The following is a 19,411-nucleotide window of genomic DNA, read 5'->3' as shown; positions in this document are numbered from 1 at the left end:
TTGAACTTTTCTATGTCTCGAATTCCTCATATCTAATGTGGGGGTACTAACAGTACTTACCTCGTAGGCTCATTAAGAAAGTTAATACATGTAAAGCTTTTAGAACAGTGCCTGGCGCTTAAGAAAGCACTCACGAGAGTAAGTTGCATTTGTTATTAGCGTGCCCATAGCATCATCGGTTGATTAATCTCAAACAGATTTCACAGGATTTAATTTTTCATGACCTCTGACCCTGATGAGGATGAGCATCTTTATTTTTGACGATATGTTATTGATGTTATTATTCTGAAACATGTAAAGAAGTGGAAAACTCCTAATTCATTACAGAATTAAATTACCCTATCAGTCAAGAAGTGATGCTTCTTGCCTAACTCTCTTATTGAGTCTTTTATGGAGATGAAGTACTGTATTACTAGTTTTTGGTATCATGAATACAATCCATGGTTGTCAATTAATTCTATCAGTTGTTCCTTACAGACAGAGAGTCAACACTCTGACTTGCACTAACAATTTGGGAACTTAATTACTTTAGTTTTCTGAATTTATCAAACAACTGCAGGTGAATCTTTCTACTGTCAAGGATAATATCTCATTTAAGATGAACATTTGGAAATAACTATCTGATGAAAATATTATTTTGAATTTATTACAGAAAATTGCCTAGTGTTCAGGCATGTTATGTTCAACTCAAATGAAGAGAAAAGGAAGTCATCTCTTTCCTAAGGAATAATTAATAACTCATTCCATTAACTAATACAGTATCAAAATCAAGTGGAAATTAGATATTATTTTGAATTTCACTGCTTCTGTTTTGTACTCATAAAGGCCAATTGCTATTTTGGAAAAAAAAAAAAAGAAACAACTTATAAGTGACGGGTGGAAAGAAAGTCATTAGTGACATATTCTTTATCCAGCTGCAGTAACATGGTGTGTGCTACTTTGCACGTCATTCTGTGTTTTCTTCCCTTTCCAAAGTCATTGGTTTTATAAGAGTGAGAACAGAAATGGTTTATGCAAAGGCAAGCTTTTGCTGGCATGAATGACGGGGTCTTGCGTTCTCTTAGTAATGTGGAAGCTAACATTTTATTATGTTATGATTCAGCATCGAATTTTTATGCTTTGGGTTATGCCCCCACACATACACTTTCCATCTTACTTTATTTTTAATTCTAATTATGAATTTAAAATGCAAAAACTGTGCTAGTCTTAGATAGTCAAAATGTATAAATCTCAAAAGTGAAACAGATGCAAAATTAGGCTTTTCAAATTCTTTAACTTTTTTTTTCTGGATTCTGTGTGTGATATGTGAACTTTCTTTTGTGTGCTACTCAGTTTTATGGGCATAGAAGATAAGATTCTTACTAAATTTTTCATTTTGATTTACTCTACGTAATTGTCTCTTCTTACATCCTAGTATTTTGTCACCACAAACATTATACAGAAAATATACCAATAATGTAACAAAAAAATGAAAACAAATTTAGTTAAAGTAGTATTCAAATAGATTTAACCACTGCTAAAACTCAGCATACATTTTTAGTCTAGGTGAGATCAGGCCAGTTATTACCCACCTAAGTTAGTTACAGTTATTATGAAATTTTAAAGTGATCTAAATACTATTTCCAAGAAATACATACTATTGTGGGTTATCAGTATTTAATATTATATCTCAAGCAGTGTGTATTTTTCATACCTCATTATTTTCCCTCATTACAAAATTCATATATATTTATTGTACGAAGTTTAGAAATACATACAAAAGAAAATAAAATCATCCTTTAATTCTACTTGTATTATATTGTATATCCTTTCCATCTTAATTTATGCATATACATTTAAAATTTTTTTCCTTAAAATTGGAATCATCCATTTACTATTCTTTTGTAATCCATTTTTCCTATTAACGCTATATTGTAAATGTCCTTGTGATTAGGTCATCTTCTAAAATATTATTTTTATTTGCAGAAAATGTTGCATAAAGTGAGGTTCTCATAATTTAATGAGTCTTTTATTCAAGTTTTAAGTTGTTTTTATTTTTTGTCATTGTAAAGAAAACCTTGAACATGGATAACATTTTAATACATTTCAGTAGTAATTAGTAGTTATTTTCTTAGGATATATTTCTAAAAAGTGAAATTCCTCGGTTCTTTTTTAAAAAGTGTTATTGTTTAAAAAGGCTTTTGGGGCCAGCCTGGTGACGTAGTGGTTAAGTTCATGTACTCTGCTTAGGTTGCCCAGGGTTCGCAGGTTCAGATCCCAGGCACGGACCCAGCACTGCCTGTCAAGCCACACTGTGGTGGCATCCCACGTAAAGTATAGGAAGATTGGCACAGATGTTAGTTCAATGACAGTCTTCTTCAAGCAAAAATAGGAAGATTGGCAACAGATGTTAGCTTAGGGCCAGTCTTCATCACAGACACACAAAAAAAGGGCTTTTAATTCATACTGCCACTTTGCCCTTCAGAAAGGGTGTAGTACTCTGTGCTTTCATCAGCTGTGTCTGTAAGTATTCTTTTGCCTCAATAAGAAGTATTATTACCTTACAGATTTATTGCCAGTTTGATAGGGGAAAATAATATATTATTGCTGATTTAATTTGAATTTCTTTGATTATTATTGAGAAAGAAGAGTTTTACATTAATTTATTTGTCTCTACCTTTGTGAATTGCCTATTGATGTTGTTTGCTATGCTACACTAATCACTGTAGCTTTAGAGTGTCTTTGAAAAGCAAGCATTGAAGACCACATTCATAATTTTTCTTTAAGGTGTTTTCATACTTCCTAAAGTTTATATTATTGTAAGTTGTTAATTAAAATTCCAAAGTGATCTTTTAAAGGATTATATTACATTTATATGAAACGATGGGGTAAACTGACATCTTTATAGTACTGACCCTTCCCATTCAAAATCATTTATTCAATTATTTTATGTCCCTCAACAGTGTTTTGTTTTTTAAATACAGATTCTGCACATTTCCTTTAATCTTTCTCTATAATATTTAATATTTTTTCTTGCTCTTGTGAGTGAGATATTCTTCTGTTTTCTTTTTGTTACTATATTTAGGGATGATAGTGAATTTTGCTGGTTCATTTTATAACTTCCTCTTTATCAAACTTATTAGCTCTGTCATATTTCAGCTGTTGTGTTTTCTCCTCTTTTTTGGCAGTTGTATGTCGCTTTTTTTCACCCCTTCTCTTATTACACTGCCTAGAATGTCAAGAATAATGTTAAGTAATACAGGTGATAGCAGGTGTTTCATGTAGTTTTTAATTTATGGAATTGTTTTGAATATTTCACCATTAAGTATTATGTTGACTATTGATTTAAGATATTCTTTATCATTAAAAAAAATTCTACTCATAGTTTATTAGGAGTTTCTATGAGAAATTGCATTTTATTTTATGGTATATCTTATTTGTTTTTCAAATTTACTGATGAAATAAACCCTGATTAGTCATGGTGTAGTCTTTTTTTAATGTACTGCATAATTTTATTTGCTCATACTACAGTTATTTTTGCATCTGTAATCATAAATGAGATTAGTTTTTATTTTTCTTTATTTGTACCATCTTTGTTGATTGTTAGTACCAGAGTTCATAGTTGAATTGTAAAGCTTTTCCTTCTTTTCTAGGCTATGTAAAATATAGAATAGATAATATGGGAATTCTTATTCCTTGAAAATCTGAAAGAATATACTCATAAAACATCTAGGCCTAGAGATTTCTTTGGAGATAATTGCTTTTTTACATTTTCTACTTCTCTTTAAGTCAGTTTTGCCAGGAAAAAAAATTTCCCAGAAAATTGTGTATTTCATGATTTTCAAATACATCAGTATTGATTTAAAATACAGTATTGCTGATTTTGTTTTCTATTTATTTGCTGTTAGATATCTCATTTTAAATTCTGCATATTTATGTTCTTTCCCTTTTGCCCCTCAATTTTACTTGCCAGCAGTTTTCCTGCTCATCTCTCGTCTCCATGCCCCAGTAAGGACTCGGTTTTTGGATTTGTCAGTTCTGCTTTTCATGTGCTGGCTGCTTCATCTTGCTTTTACCTTTACTATTTTTCCCTTCCTTGTTTTCCTTATACTTTTACTTTTGTTTGTTTTCCGATACTCTCTAACTTCCTAAATTAAATAATTCATTTAGAACATTTTTTATTTAATAATAGAGGCACTGTTGGCCATGAATATGTTTGTAGAAATAGCTTTAGGTGTCCCATACATTTGAGCTTTTAGAATTGTCATCGTAATTATTTTCTAAATGGTCGATATTTATATTATTTTCTAATTGATCTTAAGTTATATATCATTCTTAACTTTATGTCTTCTTTTGGAATCAAGAGTGTAATGAAGCTGAGAAAGGGAGCAAACATAGCTTTTATCATACCACTGGAAAATTCTATGTGCTGGGTTAGGTGCCAGAGGGAGAATTAAAGTGTGGGCAGTGGAATGGATAGGAGCAGTATTGAAAAATGAATCTTCAACCCAGTGAGCTTAATATCACCACATATTAAGGAACAGTACATTAGGCCTGGTCCCATGGTGGAGTGGTTAAATTTCCATGTGCTCAGCTTGGGTGGCCTGGGTTCTCAGGCCAGATCTTGGGTGCAGACCTACTCCACTCACCAGCTGTGTTGTGGTGGTGTCCTACATACAAAAAAAAAAAAATAGAGGAAGATAGGCACAGATGATAACTGAAGGCTAATCTTCCTCAAGGGAAAAAAGAGCAGGATTGGCAATGGATGTTTGCTCAGGTCAAATCTTCCTTAGGGAAAAAAAGAAAAGAAAAAAAGAAACAGTACATTAATAATCTCCTTTTTAGGTTTTACTTTAAAAAAACCCAGTGCTTTCAAGTAAAAGTTTATTTAAATGAAATAAAGCAATATTTCTGAAACTCCTCAATAGAAGTTGAAATATTGTTGAAGTTTGAGAAACAATGAACCATAGAGTTTCAATGTACCTGTATCTGAGTCGTGTCTAATATTTTTAAAGAGAAAATCCAATCCCTAACCCCCTACCATGTTTCCATACATAGCCTCCTTTCCAGTAGCAGCATTGAGGATAGAGTGCTGTAAATGGCATAAATTTAATAGCAGTAATCTCAAAGCAATGTTTAAACCAGGTTAACATTATTACAAGTATTGCTAAATAACTTTATTATGAAGAACTTAATGAAATACAGCATAAAATTGTTAGACCTTTTCCTTGGTCTGGTTACATCTGAAGTGACATCTGTGTTCTAATTGGGGTACCATATTTTTAAGGGATCTGTTGTCAATTAGAATTTATTGGAAGCAGCTAGAATGGTGAAGAATCTTGAACATGTAATATGAATAGTAATTAAAGACCTAGGGAAGTTTGGCCTAATACATGTTAGGTGGTTGAAGTTTTATTGACTAGAAGAGGATAAGATTTGTTTTGTGTTGTTTTAGGGGGTTAAGGTAATAGGGAAAGTGTTCTTAATGTACAAAAGAACTTAGAAACAATTAATGACTATCTGACATTGATGCATTGGACTGCTTTAAGAGAGAGTGACTCGAATATAGTAGGTGTTCAATAAATATTTGTTGGATGAATGGCCAAATTAATGAAATAAAATCAGTGGAAATTCAGCTGTGGAAAATTTTAAACGGAGATGTTGTAGAGGATATTCCTACTCTGATGGAATGTTATCTTCATGACCTCCTAAGGTTTCTTCAAAATTAATACTAGTGTTTATTATATTTTCTTAATTATAAGACTGATCCTCAAATATTATCTATTTGCTTTCAATAAGTAGTATAGTAAGTACTTTTGTAAGATGGTTTATTGTTTACAAAGGAAATGAAGTACTGAAACATCCACATTATTTTATTTGATCCTTTTAACAACCCAGCGAGGAAAATATTATTATATTGATTTTACATATGAGTAAAAAGAGACTAAGAGAAATTAAGGGGCTTGCTTGGGTAACTTAGAAAGCTGTGGAGGTAAGGTTTGAATCCTGGTCTCTAAAGCCTCTGTTTAACACAATACAGAGTGGTCCTCAGATTCTTCAGAGTCTTAGAATTCTGCAGTGGGGACAAAGGGAAGGTGGACTCTGGGCTGTTCCTCCCTCCCACGACTCACAACCAGCCAAAAGAGTTCCACTTTTATCCTTTTCTACATAAGTAAGGCATTATAGCAAAGTAGGACTGGGTATAGGTAATACATTTTCTCTCTAAAGTAGTATTTATCTTGACCTATTCCTGAATGAGAGAGAGGGGAGACTGATATAGCGGAAGGATACAAAGTAAAACAGAAGTACTGATAGGGTCCATAACGCGTTGGTGTGTATGTTCGTTTGTTTGAGCTGTACCAAAGGAGTGAGGATGCCAGGATGGTTATGGTTATGAAGCATTTCCAAATGGCAACATACTAAATGACATCTAGAGCATTAGGATTCATCCTGTGTCTCCATGGATGGGTCTAGCCTTCTGTGGTTTATATAAGAGAATCTTAGCCAACCTCCCTGTTTTGTACACATGCCCCTCTATGCTGTGGCTGGCATCTCCTCCTCGGTGTGAGGGCGCCTCCCTGGGCAGTGTGCCAGAGAAACAGTAATGTTGGTTGTTTGAGTTAGCACAAACTGTTTGTGCTTGTGTTTGTCAAACACACAGATGATAAGAAAGACAAAAAAATAATTATGTCATATGAACAAAATAGGGAAAATAGTGCTTTCCTTCCTTGGTCACATATGATTAATCATTTCGGTAGTTACATTTAGGGACTAAAGTAGATGTACTTGTAGGTGTGCTTTCCTAAAGCTTAGAAAGATGACAGTCTCTTTCTGATATGAAAAAAAAATTAAACAAGTGCTTTTAAACAGAAAATTCTGCAAATGATTCCCAATGTTTTCCAAAGCCACTGTGGAAACATAATTACTTAGTGTAATTATTCAACTAAATTGTCCAAGGGGTTTATTCTAGAGTGTAAATGTTACTGCCGTACTTTACTATTAAAGACTTTGAGCATTACTCCCTGTTACTTCATTAGGGTTGTTACTAAGAGAAGTAAAATTAGGAACTGTGTTGCATCAAATAGTACAAGCATATTACACTTGTGCTTGGTGCAAATACTGCATTTAAAATGTGAATTTATTATAATATTGCTACTGTGTGCTACTGAGAGGCCTGGTTTCATTTATAGTTTTGATTGCAAACATAAATCTTTGGAAGAGCACACAGGAACACAAAAGTCATGGGTTTTTTTCAGTGCATGATACATCTTTGAAGATCAAATAGTGTAGGCTATTCCTGAAGTAACTTTAGCAGTGCTGTTATCACCAAAGGGTCAGAATGGATCAAACAGCATTCCCATAGAATTAGTGTTCTGCGTCACAGGTTACTATCTGAAATGCCAATTCTCTCTTCTAGTTTGTTCGCTTTTATAGAAGGGCCTAAATTCTATCTAAGTACTCGGATTGCTTATTCCATACATTGCCCTTTCTACAGAGTACGCTGGTTTTTAGGAATAGTAATTCACGGTTACTGGTGTTGTCTGTCGTAGGCAATCACAGGAGGACTAGGAGGGGTTTTTCAAGAGCTATGACTGTACACTTTACATATTCATTTATAAATGAGTCTTCTTGAATTTCTATTTACAAATTTACAGGAATTTCTTTATCTGAGGGAGCCTTAAAAAAATCTGGAAGCGTTTAGAGATGAATCATCTGCCACTTCTCAACTCTAATAAAATCAGTAAAGTTCACATGCCTCGTGATTCTTGCTGTCTCATTAGGAAAAAGGGTCGAAACAGTAACCTGTCAATATTTAGATTTCATGTATTTTGAAAATTTTAAATGGTTATTTCTAAGACAAGTGCTGTATTGATCTGGAGACCAACTTGTGAAAGAGAGTGAGAGCACAGATAATATTTTCTCACTTTCTTGTTTATATGAAATAATGTAGTAGACTGTCACTATTTTCTCTATAAATCTGTGTAATCATAGAATTTCAGAGTAATATCTAGAATCATAGAATATTAAAAAATTAGAGCTGAAGGAGCTTTGATATAATCCAACTTATTTTCCATCTAGGGACCCCAAATTCAGAAAAGAAAAGTTACTGCTCTAAATCACATAGTAAATTACTAAGGTGGAAACTTAATATTTCCCCCAAATAGCATGTTTAGCCCCTTTCACATAGTCTTTCCGTCGTCTTGTAATCAATAGTGAGTTATTATTGCAGAGCTCGTGAACTCCATTTACTAACAATAAATGCACACCACAGCTAGTTTTATAAATATATATGCATTATAACACAGCAACACCCATAGTTTTTTAAATTATACCACTTTGCATGATTGTAGACATTTCAAAGCTCTCCTTTGTACTCTGTTATAAACATCTTTTACTTCTTTTGAAGTCTGTGTGATATACATACAAGCAATTAAAACCTGCCCCCAATTGGGGTCGGAGACACAAGGTCTTCTTAATTAAAATTCAAACAAAATCTAGCGACAAAAATTATTACTATATGATTAAGGTCTAAAGTATTATGATACATTAGAATCATTGTTAACTGTTGGCGATTAAAAGAAATCGATATGTTGGGGGAAAGATCACTTGGATCTAATTAGTGAAATCAGTGTTTACATAAAAGAAAAAACTGAAGTTTAATAACAGGTTCTGGTTATAAACATAACACTGGCTAAAATTGTACTTTGTTATTATTACATTGACCACATAATCATATTTTAAATTCATTGAATAAGAGTCTGAAACTTCTTTTTTAGTAGTTAATTATTATAATTAAAAACATAAAACTTTAAAATCATATCTGGTTTCAAAAATTTCAATTATAAAATGTTCTTATGTGTAAAAATAGTTGCCAATTATAAAATATTCCTATTGATTCTGTTTTTAAAAGACTAATTTTAGCAATAGCTACAGCCTAGAGCGGGAAAGGAGGCAAAATTGGTTAGAAGTAAAAAAGATCCAAAGTATTCTTTCACAATTATGATTACATTAAATATGTATTAGTCTATTTGGTGACATATCGAAATAAAAGAGCATACATTTTGATATAATTCAAAACAAAGACATTTCACTTTTTTCTTCCTGATTACTGTGATGAAAATAAACATTATAACCAGCATGGAGAAGAAAAACTATTACTAATTGCAGCCTAGATTTTAAGTAAAATGAAGGTCATTAGCAATTTCCTGGAAGCCATTCAGATTGCTTACCAGGAAATGGTAGCTAGCAGGACATCTGTAATCCTCCTGTGTAGAATTAGTAAAAACATACTGGAGCTTTAATGATGTGTGTTAGATTTAGGCTTGTGGTGGAACCTTTCTCTATCAAAGGAGCTCGTATTCTTTGAATACAAACGATTTTTATTTCAGTATTAGTGTACTAACCCATAATTGAAAATAGCCTTTAACATCCATCTGTACATACATGTATACACGCGTTAACACACACCTGTAGATTGGAGTATGGCTCAGTGGAATATGAGATGATAGGATAACAGCAGAACAATAGGAATCTGGGAGTGAAATGTGTTTGGGTAAATTGAAGAAATTTCTCCTATAAGTTGGGATGCTCATTTCACAACATTTTGGGTGGTGAATTTAGTCCAAGTTTTAGTAGTATCTTTTTATCTCAAAAAAGAGATAAGCAGGGGCCAGCCTGGTGGCACAGTGGTTAAGTTCGCATCTTCCGCTTCGGCGACCCGGGGTTTGCTGGTTTGGATCCTGGATGCAGACATGGCACCGCTTGGCACGCCATGCTGTGGTAGGTGTCCCACATGTAAAGTAGGGGAAGATGGGCAAGGATATTAGCTCAGGGCCAGTCTTCCTCAGCAAAAAGAGGAGGATTGGCAGCAGTTAGCTCAGGGCTAATCTTCCTCAAAAAAAAAAAAAAGAGATAAGCAAAGCTGAGTGTTAAGTGAAAATACCTCGCAGGACATAAACTTACGTCTGACTTACTTTGCATTATAGTGGGAGAATTGGGGTCACTGATTTAGAGACTTGTAGCATGCCTTCTCCTTATTACCTCAATTATTGGTTGGCTTAATAAGGTTAACATCTCTGGAACTATTAAGAGTGACAGCATAAAACCGAGGAGGGTATATATATACTCTAATTTGGGAAGATATTTAATACACGTTAACAGAGGTTGACTATGTGGTGGGAAATGAAGGGTATGGGATGGGGGCTAATTTTTAAATTTGTACTTTAGGAGCCGGCCAGTGGCTGAGTGGGTAAGTTCCTGCACTCTGCTTCCAGGGGCCCAGGGTTTCGCCTTTTCGGATCCTGGTGCAGACATGGCACCGCTCACCAAGCCTTGCTGAGGCGGCGTCCCACATAGCACAACCAGAGGGACTTATAACTAGAATAAACAACTATGTACTGGGGGGCTTTGAGGAGAAGAAGAAGAAAAAAAAACTATGAAATTAACCTACAAAAAACAGATTTAAAGAATAAATAAATAAATTTGTACCGTATAGATTGTACTGTAGATCTCTTTTAACCATGTGTATGCATTGCTTTTTCAATAAAGAGATTAGTTTAAAGAAAAGACTGAAAGTAAGTCTTCAATAAAAATGAAAGGGATTAGTTTCCTTATTTATACAAAAGAGAAGGGATGATACTACTTACTTAACTTCTGATTTTGTAGAGAAAATTAGACAGAAAATATGTAGTGTTTGGGGTGGCATAGAATAGGGAATCAATAAATGCTCTAGGTAGGCAGCAACCTTTGGCATAGTTTAGTACTGGAAACAGTAAATATTTAGTGAAAGAATGATGAACTGCAGTTCTCAAACTTTCTGACCTCAGGACTCTTAAAATATGTTGAGGACTCTAAAAATCTTTTTTCATGTGACCAATACCCATTATGTTGTGTTAGAAATTAAACCTGAGAAATTCAAAAAAATATTTATTAATTCATTTAAAAGTTATGATGTTAAACCCACTACATATTAACATAAAAACTAATTTTTATGAAAAATAACTATATTTCCTAAAATAAAAATAATTTACTGAGAAGAGAGGCATTGTTTTACATTTTTGCAATTCCCTTTAAGGTGTGGTTTAACAGAAGACAGCTGGACTCTCTCTTATTTGCTTTTGCATTCAAACTGTTGTGATATGTTTTGATTGGAGTATGAAGAAATGCTGGCCCAATTTTGATATGGAGTTGAAAGAGGGAGAAGTAACTTACAGCCTTTTCATATACTTGTGAATATTCCTCTTTGATACTATGCCAAATTTCACAAGCGGTAGTTTCTTAAAGGCTAGGCTCAGTGTAGGATCTGAAACCCTATCAATGGACTTTCAGTACTTTTACATTAAAATCCACTGGTCCAATTTGAACATTGAATGAATCTTTTATTCCAGGCATGATTTTGTAACAGCATGCTCTGGTCTTTTAGATTGTGTTGTTTCACTGAGTTATGTAGATCTTCCTTATGTTGGCACATTTCATCATATAGTATCAAAAAATCACATTCATTGATTTCACCACTAATCTTATCAGAAAAATCTTTTAAGTGTTTGGAAACTCTCATGTTCATGATGGCAGACAGAAGTTTTGCAAAATTCTAATTTTCCTTTGGAAGTTCATATTGTATTATTTCAACCAATACTATTAGTTGTTTTTCTTGAAGTGACAGGCTCACTTGACAAATATTGCAGTATGAATAATGGTATTTTGTCTCTTATTCTTTCAAAGGAAATTGGTGTTCTATGCAAAAAGCTACAAAAAATAGCCCACGACTCAAATAGCACAAGTGATTTTCCTTGAAACAACTGTTATAATTAGGTATAATAAGCAGCAGAAGTGCTTCCTGTTTCATCACACAGAATATTAAAAATATATGTACTTAAAAGTCATTATTTAATAAAAATAATTATTTTATTGATTCATCAGGGCAGTTAATTGAAACTGAATTTTTTCTTTTACTGCAAGTGTGTAGTGGTGAAGAATACAATGACTACTACTAGAAGTAGTTTCCTTTGATTCAGCAGAATTAACCTACTATTTCCTTTTCCTCATATCAGTGCAAATGTCCTACTGTAACATGCGACTAATGCCTTAGTACTATTATGAAAACAATATTGGCCTCAGGGACAACTTGGAGAGTTTTCTGGGACTCCAAGGGGTCTATGAACCACACTTTGAGAACCACTGGACTAGAACCTTAAAATAAACTAACATATAATTGCCTTGGCAATAAATTAATTTGTAATAGTAACTACAAAGCAAATTAGTCACATTTAAGAATTCAGAGATTTTATGAAGATTCTGAATGAAGTTTCTGGCTTAAAGAAGTTAGTTGCTTTCTTCTCTGGAACTGGAATTGTGGCGTAATAAACATAGAGTGTGGAGTTCATCAGATATGGGTTTGAATCATGGTATAAACTGAGAAACTTATTTAACCCATTTTACTCTCAGCTCCGTAACTTGTAAAATGGAAAAAATACATGCATTACAGGATTATTGTCAATGATTGTAAAATGACTGACAAAACAGGTCCTCAGTAAATAGTAGTTTGCCAGTAGGAATAGAAACAGGAGTATTTGGTTATGTGCCACCCACAGGGACCTGGAAGCATTCATTACCTCTTGAAGTACAAATTATTTCATAGGAAATCATTAGATATGTATAAAATTGAGAGGAAGTTCTAATAGTTTAAAAAATCATGTCAAGTTTACAGTATAGTGTGTGTTGCCACTATACTTTTGCTCAGCTAAATGATATATAATTTCTTTTTAATTAGCTTACATTTTTCAGGTAAGCTAGACCTGGTGAACAGTACCCTAGTCACCTTCATTCCCATCTTATTATTAATTATTACAGATAGTGTAGCTATTATTTGCCTCCCAAGACCTTGTAGTATTATTAAATTGCCCTATTTAAGTACAAGTCAAATTCTCTTACCCAAAACTTTAAGAGATTTTCCATATTATTTTGGTTCTGGAATTTTGTTGTAGTGGTAGCCAAAACTTAGAGGTCTTACTGTTAAAATGGGATTTTCATGTGTATCATTTCTAGACATACAGTTATTATGAATTTTTTTTTAGTGTAACATTTCTGATAGATGAGATTTCAATACACATGTGTTTATTATTTTATAATTTAAAGTTATACATAGGATTTTTAGTATGAAAAAGATTTAAAATTTTTATATGCCATTATTATTAATTTGCTCTATTTCACTTTGGTCTTTTTTGTTTGAATAAATGTATATAGTTTGAAAATATACATTTGTGATAATATTTATATACAGTTGATTCTTGGAAGAAAAATGCATGGAGTAGTTATTAATCTCAGTGCTGTTTACAGGCCCAGGAATGCTCTGTGCCTCACACCCTAGGTGCCAGGGTGTATCCTGGGAATTTCTGTACTCTAGAGTCAACTCTTGACCAAATTCTCATGGGATGTATATGTCATATTAAGAATTGGCCCTTAGTATTAGACCTCCCACACACTTAGTGTTTAGGACATTTGTCTGAATTAAAAAAAAAAAAATTGTAAGGCTAACCACCTAATAAAATGTGTGTATTTTCATCCAAATGGTGTTTTTATGAATAAGACTGTTGAAATAGGCATAAATTGTACATTATTCTCTACATTTTTAAATGTGTTGCTACTGTTGGTAATTACCACTGAGTGCATATTTAATGCACCGAGGAAATTTGATGCAATTATTCCGTTTATTTGTGATTCCCCTCCAATCCAAATGTCTGCATTAAACTATTGAAAAAGAAAACTACAGACAATTTAGGTCATTTAAAAAATGTACACATTTTCTGAACTCTCGTTGCAAACTTGTATTTCACTAACCAAAGTAAAATTAGAATGAACCTGATATTGTAAAGTATATGGTTCAAAAGTTTAGATAATTTTGAATAAAATTATCTTTTAAATATGACCTTAAAGAGGCTGGGCCAAGTGCAAAGTCACAGTCTTACAAAAACCAAAGAGAGATGTGTATAACTGAGCTCAAAATTTAGCTAGTTTAACTTCAGACAAATTATTTTTCCTCAAGCTTCCTTTCAGTACTTAGGAATTGATTACTCCTGGAAATGGACTGAATAGACACAAGTTGGTAGCTCTTAGAAAGCCTGTACAGAGGAAAGGTCTTGAGTCTGTCTCTTCCATGAGTGCCTTGCATTTTTTTAAGCCTCACAGAATTTGGGTACTGAAAAAGATCTCTAATGCTAAAAGGGTCTGAGAATGAGAAGAGTGCAAGAGGGGTACAGCTTTTGTAGGCCCACATTTTATTTTCTCCTTTGATCTTAAGCTAGTAAGAAAAGTACACATGTTTCACAGAGATGATTTGATACCCTTAAAATGGTTTGGTCAGGGAATAGAATAAGACAGAAGAGCACAGGTATTAAATAGGAAGGAGGAACTCCATTTCCATTTTGTTTGCAGATATCATCTGGTGTCCCCTTTCAAGTTAACATGCAACTATTCGTTATACGTGTTTTAATAATATTCTTAAAATATCTCTCTGGGGCTATGGAAGAGATGAGATTTAAAATGAGATCTATTCCATGGCTTTAAAAACATGTTTCTTCATTTAATAGTGATGAGAGACCTGCGTTCTTATGCTTAAAGCAAAGAGTTACATTCCTATTAACACTTGTTTAACTAGGCTTCTATCACAACAGGTGCACAATTATTTTTATGAGTAAAATATTATCAGCCTTCAAAATTAGCCAGGGCAAAATGCAAGTTGTCTGATTAAATAATCAGAGCTGATACTTAAAATACATTTGATTTCCACAGGAATTTTAAAATGCGAAGTCTCAGTCTCTTATCCTGATGTGTTGAGGGAGTTGCAATTGTTTGTAGTGTAGTGTGTAAGTAGTAGCTTGTATTGTAACTCAGTGTGATATATATCACATAATTTGATGGACTTTATGAGACTACTGAAAATATAATCATAGTTTATTACTTCTAGTCTAAAATTTTAATTCCAATGAAATAGTATTATACTTCACATTAAAACAGTTAAAAAAGTGACCATTTTCCTTTGAAGACTATTGTAAATTTCAATTAAAAGGCACATCAGTTTAGAAAGTTAAAATCTGATGTATTCTTATTTAAATTTAATTTGCAGGGGGTAAAAAAATAAGAATATAAATTTCAGTTCATGAAATCTATAAATCACATGTACACCAAAGTAACTAAATATCTTAGTAAGCAATAAAGACTCCCGAGTGGTAAAAATCAGTCAAACAAACAAACAAAAAACAAAAGCAAACAAAACCAAACACATACCCCCCTCCTCTGAAGTGAACAAGAAGCTTCTCTAGGAGGACCTTCCCTATGGTTTAGAAGTGCTACAACAGTGCAGCTGTTAGAAACCAATTACAGGCAGGTAACTGTTTGTTTTCATATCTAAATCTGTTTGTCAATCAGGAGAATGCAATGCATCAGGAAAAGGGATCTCAAATACAAACTACAGAGTAAGGCAGAGCATCTGGAATGGGTCCAAGCCACAGCATTAGGGCAGGAGCATAGATGGAATCAAAACCAGACATGTGCACATGGCTCCTGTCTTTGACCAACTTTTCAAGTAGGCTCAGAAATAGAGATTATTGGAGAAAATTGTCAATTTTCTATTGAGAGAAGTCTGATTTTAAGATTTGTTAGAAATGTGTGGTTATTAATAGAAGAGTGATTGTAGAAGACATCTTCCATAGATATTTCTAAATGTAAAACATTTCTAAAGTTGGCTCATAATCATCCTTTTTAAATGAAAATTTAAACTTATTTTTTAATTTCAAAGTATATATATGGATATAATATATAATATATATATTGTATTATGGGGATGGATATGGATATATCTCCATAATATAAACTGGTAGGTTTTTACTACTTTGAAATTCATTTATGGCAATTTTTAGCTTATATAGCTGTTTATGAAGAATCTTTAGTTTTATCTGGACCCAACACTACATTGTTACTCAAGTTAGTAAAACTATCTCTACTCCTTAAATATGCAGCTGTTGTGCTCAGATTGTAAGATTTCAAGAGACAGCGAGGTATACAAAGAGTGTTTTACGTGAATCTATATGGCTAGAAATTTTTCCATGCTGAAATGTGGGAAAACCTACTGAGACCCTGAAGCTTAAGTTGGTAACATCAAGGGAGCATAAATAGAAGTTTATTAAGAAAGCTAAAGAAAATGAAATGGGCACAGCCATTCTGTGGTTTTACTTAAACACAGGCTTTCACATCCATTGAGAGCCCTGGATTTCTTGTTAACTGGTTACTGAAAGGAGCTCTTTTATTTTTATTTTTCCAGCCATAGTTTAGTGCCAATACGCATTTGCCTTGAAGCGTGATGGCTCTTCTCTAACTTTCACAGTTGACTGTCTTTTTCAGCCATGACTGTCATGGTTTAGGGTTGTCCTCCCAGATGGATGCTGAATAGCATTTTACTGGAGTAACTGTTACTTGTCTCAGGTCTCTTTCTACGTATTATTCAGTGTAGGTGTGAGGAAGAGGAGGAGATCACGACTACCTGATATGGTACTTTCTGTACCTGGGTCGTCTTTTAAATATTTACAAAGACTCATCTGAGATGGAATCAGAAGTAATGATCAAGAAACAAGTGAGTAAGAAATGGTGAATTAGATGAAGTGAAATACTGGAGGAAATATTTATGAATTTTTCAGTTTAGAAAGAAGAGTTTGCTTAAGATTGCAGGAAGGGCTGTGAGGAGATTCTCTGTATTGTATTTCATAAAGAAAACTAGAGGTAGGCCAGAAAAAAATTCCTATGTTTCCATCATAGTGAACTGATTCTTATTGTGGTTGACACGGAGAAAAACTTTCTTACTAGAACATTAATCTGAGAACCAGGAAAGGATCTTTAGAATTCATCTCTTCCATCCCTCTGCTTTCAGGAAGGAATGCATTTGTAGAATTTCAATCTACAAATCTTTTTTGAGTGCTTATTACTTGCCCATGATTGTGTTAGGCTATGAGGGGTTTACAATATTTCATATTTTATACCACTCAGACATGAGAAATTCTCATTTTTAAAGACCTATAGCGAAGCAGGAGAGGAGAGTGCTGACAAAAGCAGGGACTAACATTTATTGGGCAAATACTATGTATCACAGCACTTTTGCTTATTTTATTTCACTTAATCCTCAAACCAATGTCATGAGGTGGGCATCATTATCCTCCTTTTGTAAGGCAGGGAACAGAGGTTCAGGAAAATAAAGTTATTTTCCAAAGATACTAAGATAATAATGGCCAAACCAGAACTTGAATTGAGGACTATATGATGCTAAAGTTCATGCTCTTTCCACCAAGATGTGCTAACATCTACTCTGGTCATTGCTGGAACACGTTTCCTCTGCATTTCCTAGTCTTTCAAGCTATTTCTTTGAGCTAAAAAACCAGAAAAACATAAATGAAACCTAAGAGTGATTATCATTCTCTGTATGAGAATGTCATCTTCTTAACTGTGAAGTTTATTTTTTTGTGAGATTTTTCACTTTTTAATACCTATAGTTTTTCTTTTCAAAGTCTGCCACTGTAAATTTTCCCTTTTCTATTAATTTAAATTCTTCAGGTTTGAGGATATTACTTATCCTTTCGTGTACGTTGGATTTTCTAATTTGATATCACGGATTATTTCATATTATTCTGGCTTTCTAGGATGATCTGATCTGCAAGTCAACAGTGAATCATTGCTGGCTGTCAGACAGTTGACAGAGTGCCTGGGTACGTGATGAGATTTACTGTAGAATATAAACTTTGGAAACTCTGGGCACTGACTAGGCTACTAGAATCATTACATTTCTAGAATAGTGGCATATATATTTCTGTGTTTACTGCAAAAACTTATGAACCATGAAGAGAATTTCTAAGAATAAATTATACTGTGGTTAATTATTAAATTAAAGCTATGAGAAATAGTTAAGGGAAGATTGTTATCTCTGTCTTACAATGACCTCTTAACTACTGTGCCTATAATCCATATCTCATGCTGGAATCTATTAACTATTTGATTGTCTCAAAGTCTTTCAATTCGTGTGACAATTTTCTGGTATCTCTAAGATATTTTAGAAATCAGCTTTGTTCTCTTTTGCTTACCAGGAAAATGAGATAGCTGGTACTTATGGAATGACAAGTGTTTTGAATTTGGGGGTGTACAGAGGACACTATTATTTTGAGGATTAACTCATCAAATTATCTTAAACAATTTCCAATTCAAAAAGTTCCATTTCTTGACGGGAAAGCCCAGGGAAATCAGACCCAGGAGTGTACTTAAAACTATAGGTTAGACAGATACCTTAGGTCTAGCTAAAGTCCTGTATGAGGATGTGAGTACTGAATCTCTTTGGGGGAAATAGAGTGTAGTCAGTCAACACTGGCAGCACAGGAGCAGAGGGATGATGGATATTGAAGTAGTTGAGTCACCCTAAGCGATCAAGCAGAGATGTCCAACAACACAAGTTAGGAGCATGAAGCACATAAAAAGCGGGTATCCAAGCACCTATAGGTTAGATAACAAGAGTCGAACGTAAGCTCTGCTAAAAATGTGTCAGGGACTAAGACACAGAAGGCCTGGCTAGTAGGTACCCAGTAATTCAGCACTGGTAGGAGGAGAGAAATAGGTCACTATGAGTGGTGCTGAGAGAAGAATGTTGTGATCTCTGTTCCTAGGGCAGATTGTCCAGTCCTAGCTACCTGCTTAGCAGAGACCAATGTTTATGGCTAGATAAAAAGAAAGTTTTTCTAGATTACACTAAATCTGTGCTGCCCAATACAGAAATTACTTGCCACATGTGGCTATTTAATAAATTCAAATCAATTAAATTAACTAAAATTGAAATTCAGTATCTCAGACACATGAGCCACGTTTCAAATGCTTATTACCACATATGGTTAGTGGCTGCTATCTTGGACAGTGAAGATATAGAACATTTCCATTATGGTATGAAGCTCTATTGGCCAATGTTATTCTATATTATAATAGTAGTAAAAGGCTAAGCCTTCTGGAGAGTTCTAACACAGTCGACATGTAGAATCTACAAGTATCCATAGTAAGACATCTCTATGACAGTATACTTTAAAGACGCCAAGAAATAATATATATCAAATTTAGGGAAGTTTCTGAAAACAGGATTTTGATGGAATAATTCTATTATATAAAGTTAGTTTTCAAATTGGTATTCTTAATTTTTTTTTACTGATTTGTATATTGTTGCAATAAATACAGAGATTATTTTCACTGAGGAATATCTATTAAAATCCTGCTAGAATGGGTCGTACTTACATAAAGAACTGCTGAAATTATATTAAAACCTGTTTTTCTCACATGTATACTGTGTGCTTAATGAAGCATCTTGGATTTTGTGTGTTACTTGAAATTTTATCTCCACTGATGGCTGATGGGAAAGTTG

General features: G+C 33.6%; 1 protein-coding gene across 48 annotated transcripts in view; it reads left to right on the top strand.

Annotated features, from left to right (window-relative positions):
- SOX6 (SRY-box transcription factor 6) overlaps positions 1-19,411 on the top strand; it is a 571,438-nt gene that overhangs the window by 331,775 nt on the left and 220,252 nt on the right. The window lies entirely within an intron of this gene.

This window comes from Equus asinus, chromosome 20, assembly GCF_041296235.1.
Source record: "Equus asinus isolate D_3611 breed Donkey chromosome 20, EquAss-T2T_v2, whole genome shotgun sequence".
Taxonomy (NCBI): domain Eukaryota; kingdom Metazoa; phylum Chordata; class Mammalia; order Perissodactyla; family Equidae; genus Equus; species Equus asinus.
The sequence above is the reverse complement of the archived record's forward strand: the minus strand, read 5'-3'. Positions and strand labels throughout refer to the sequence as shown.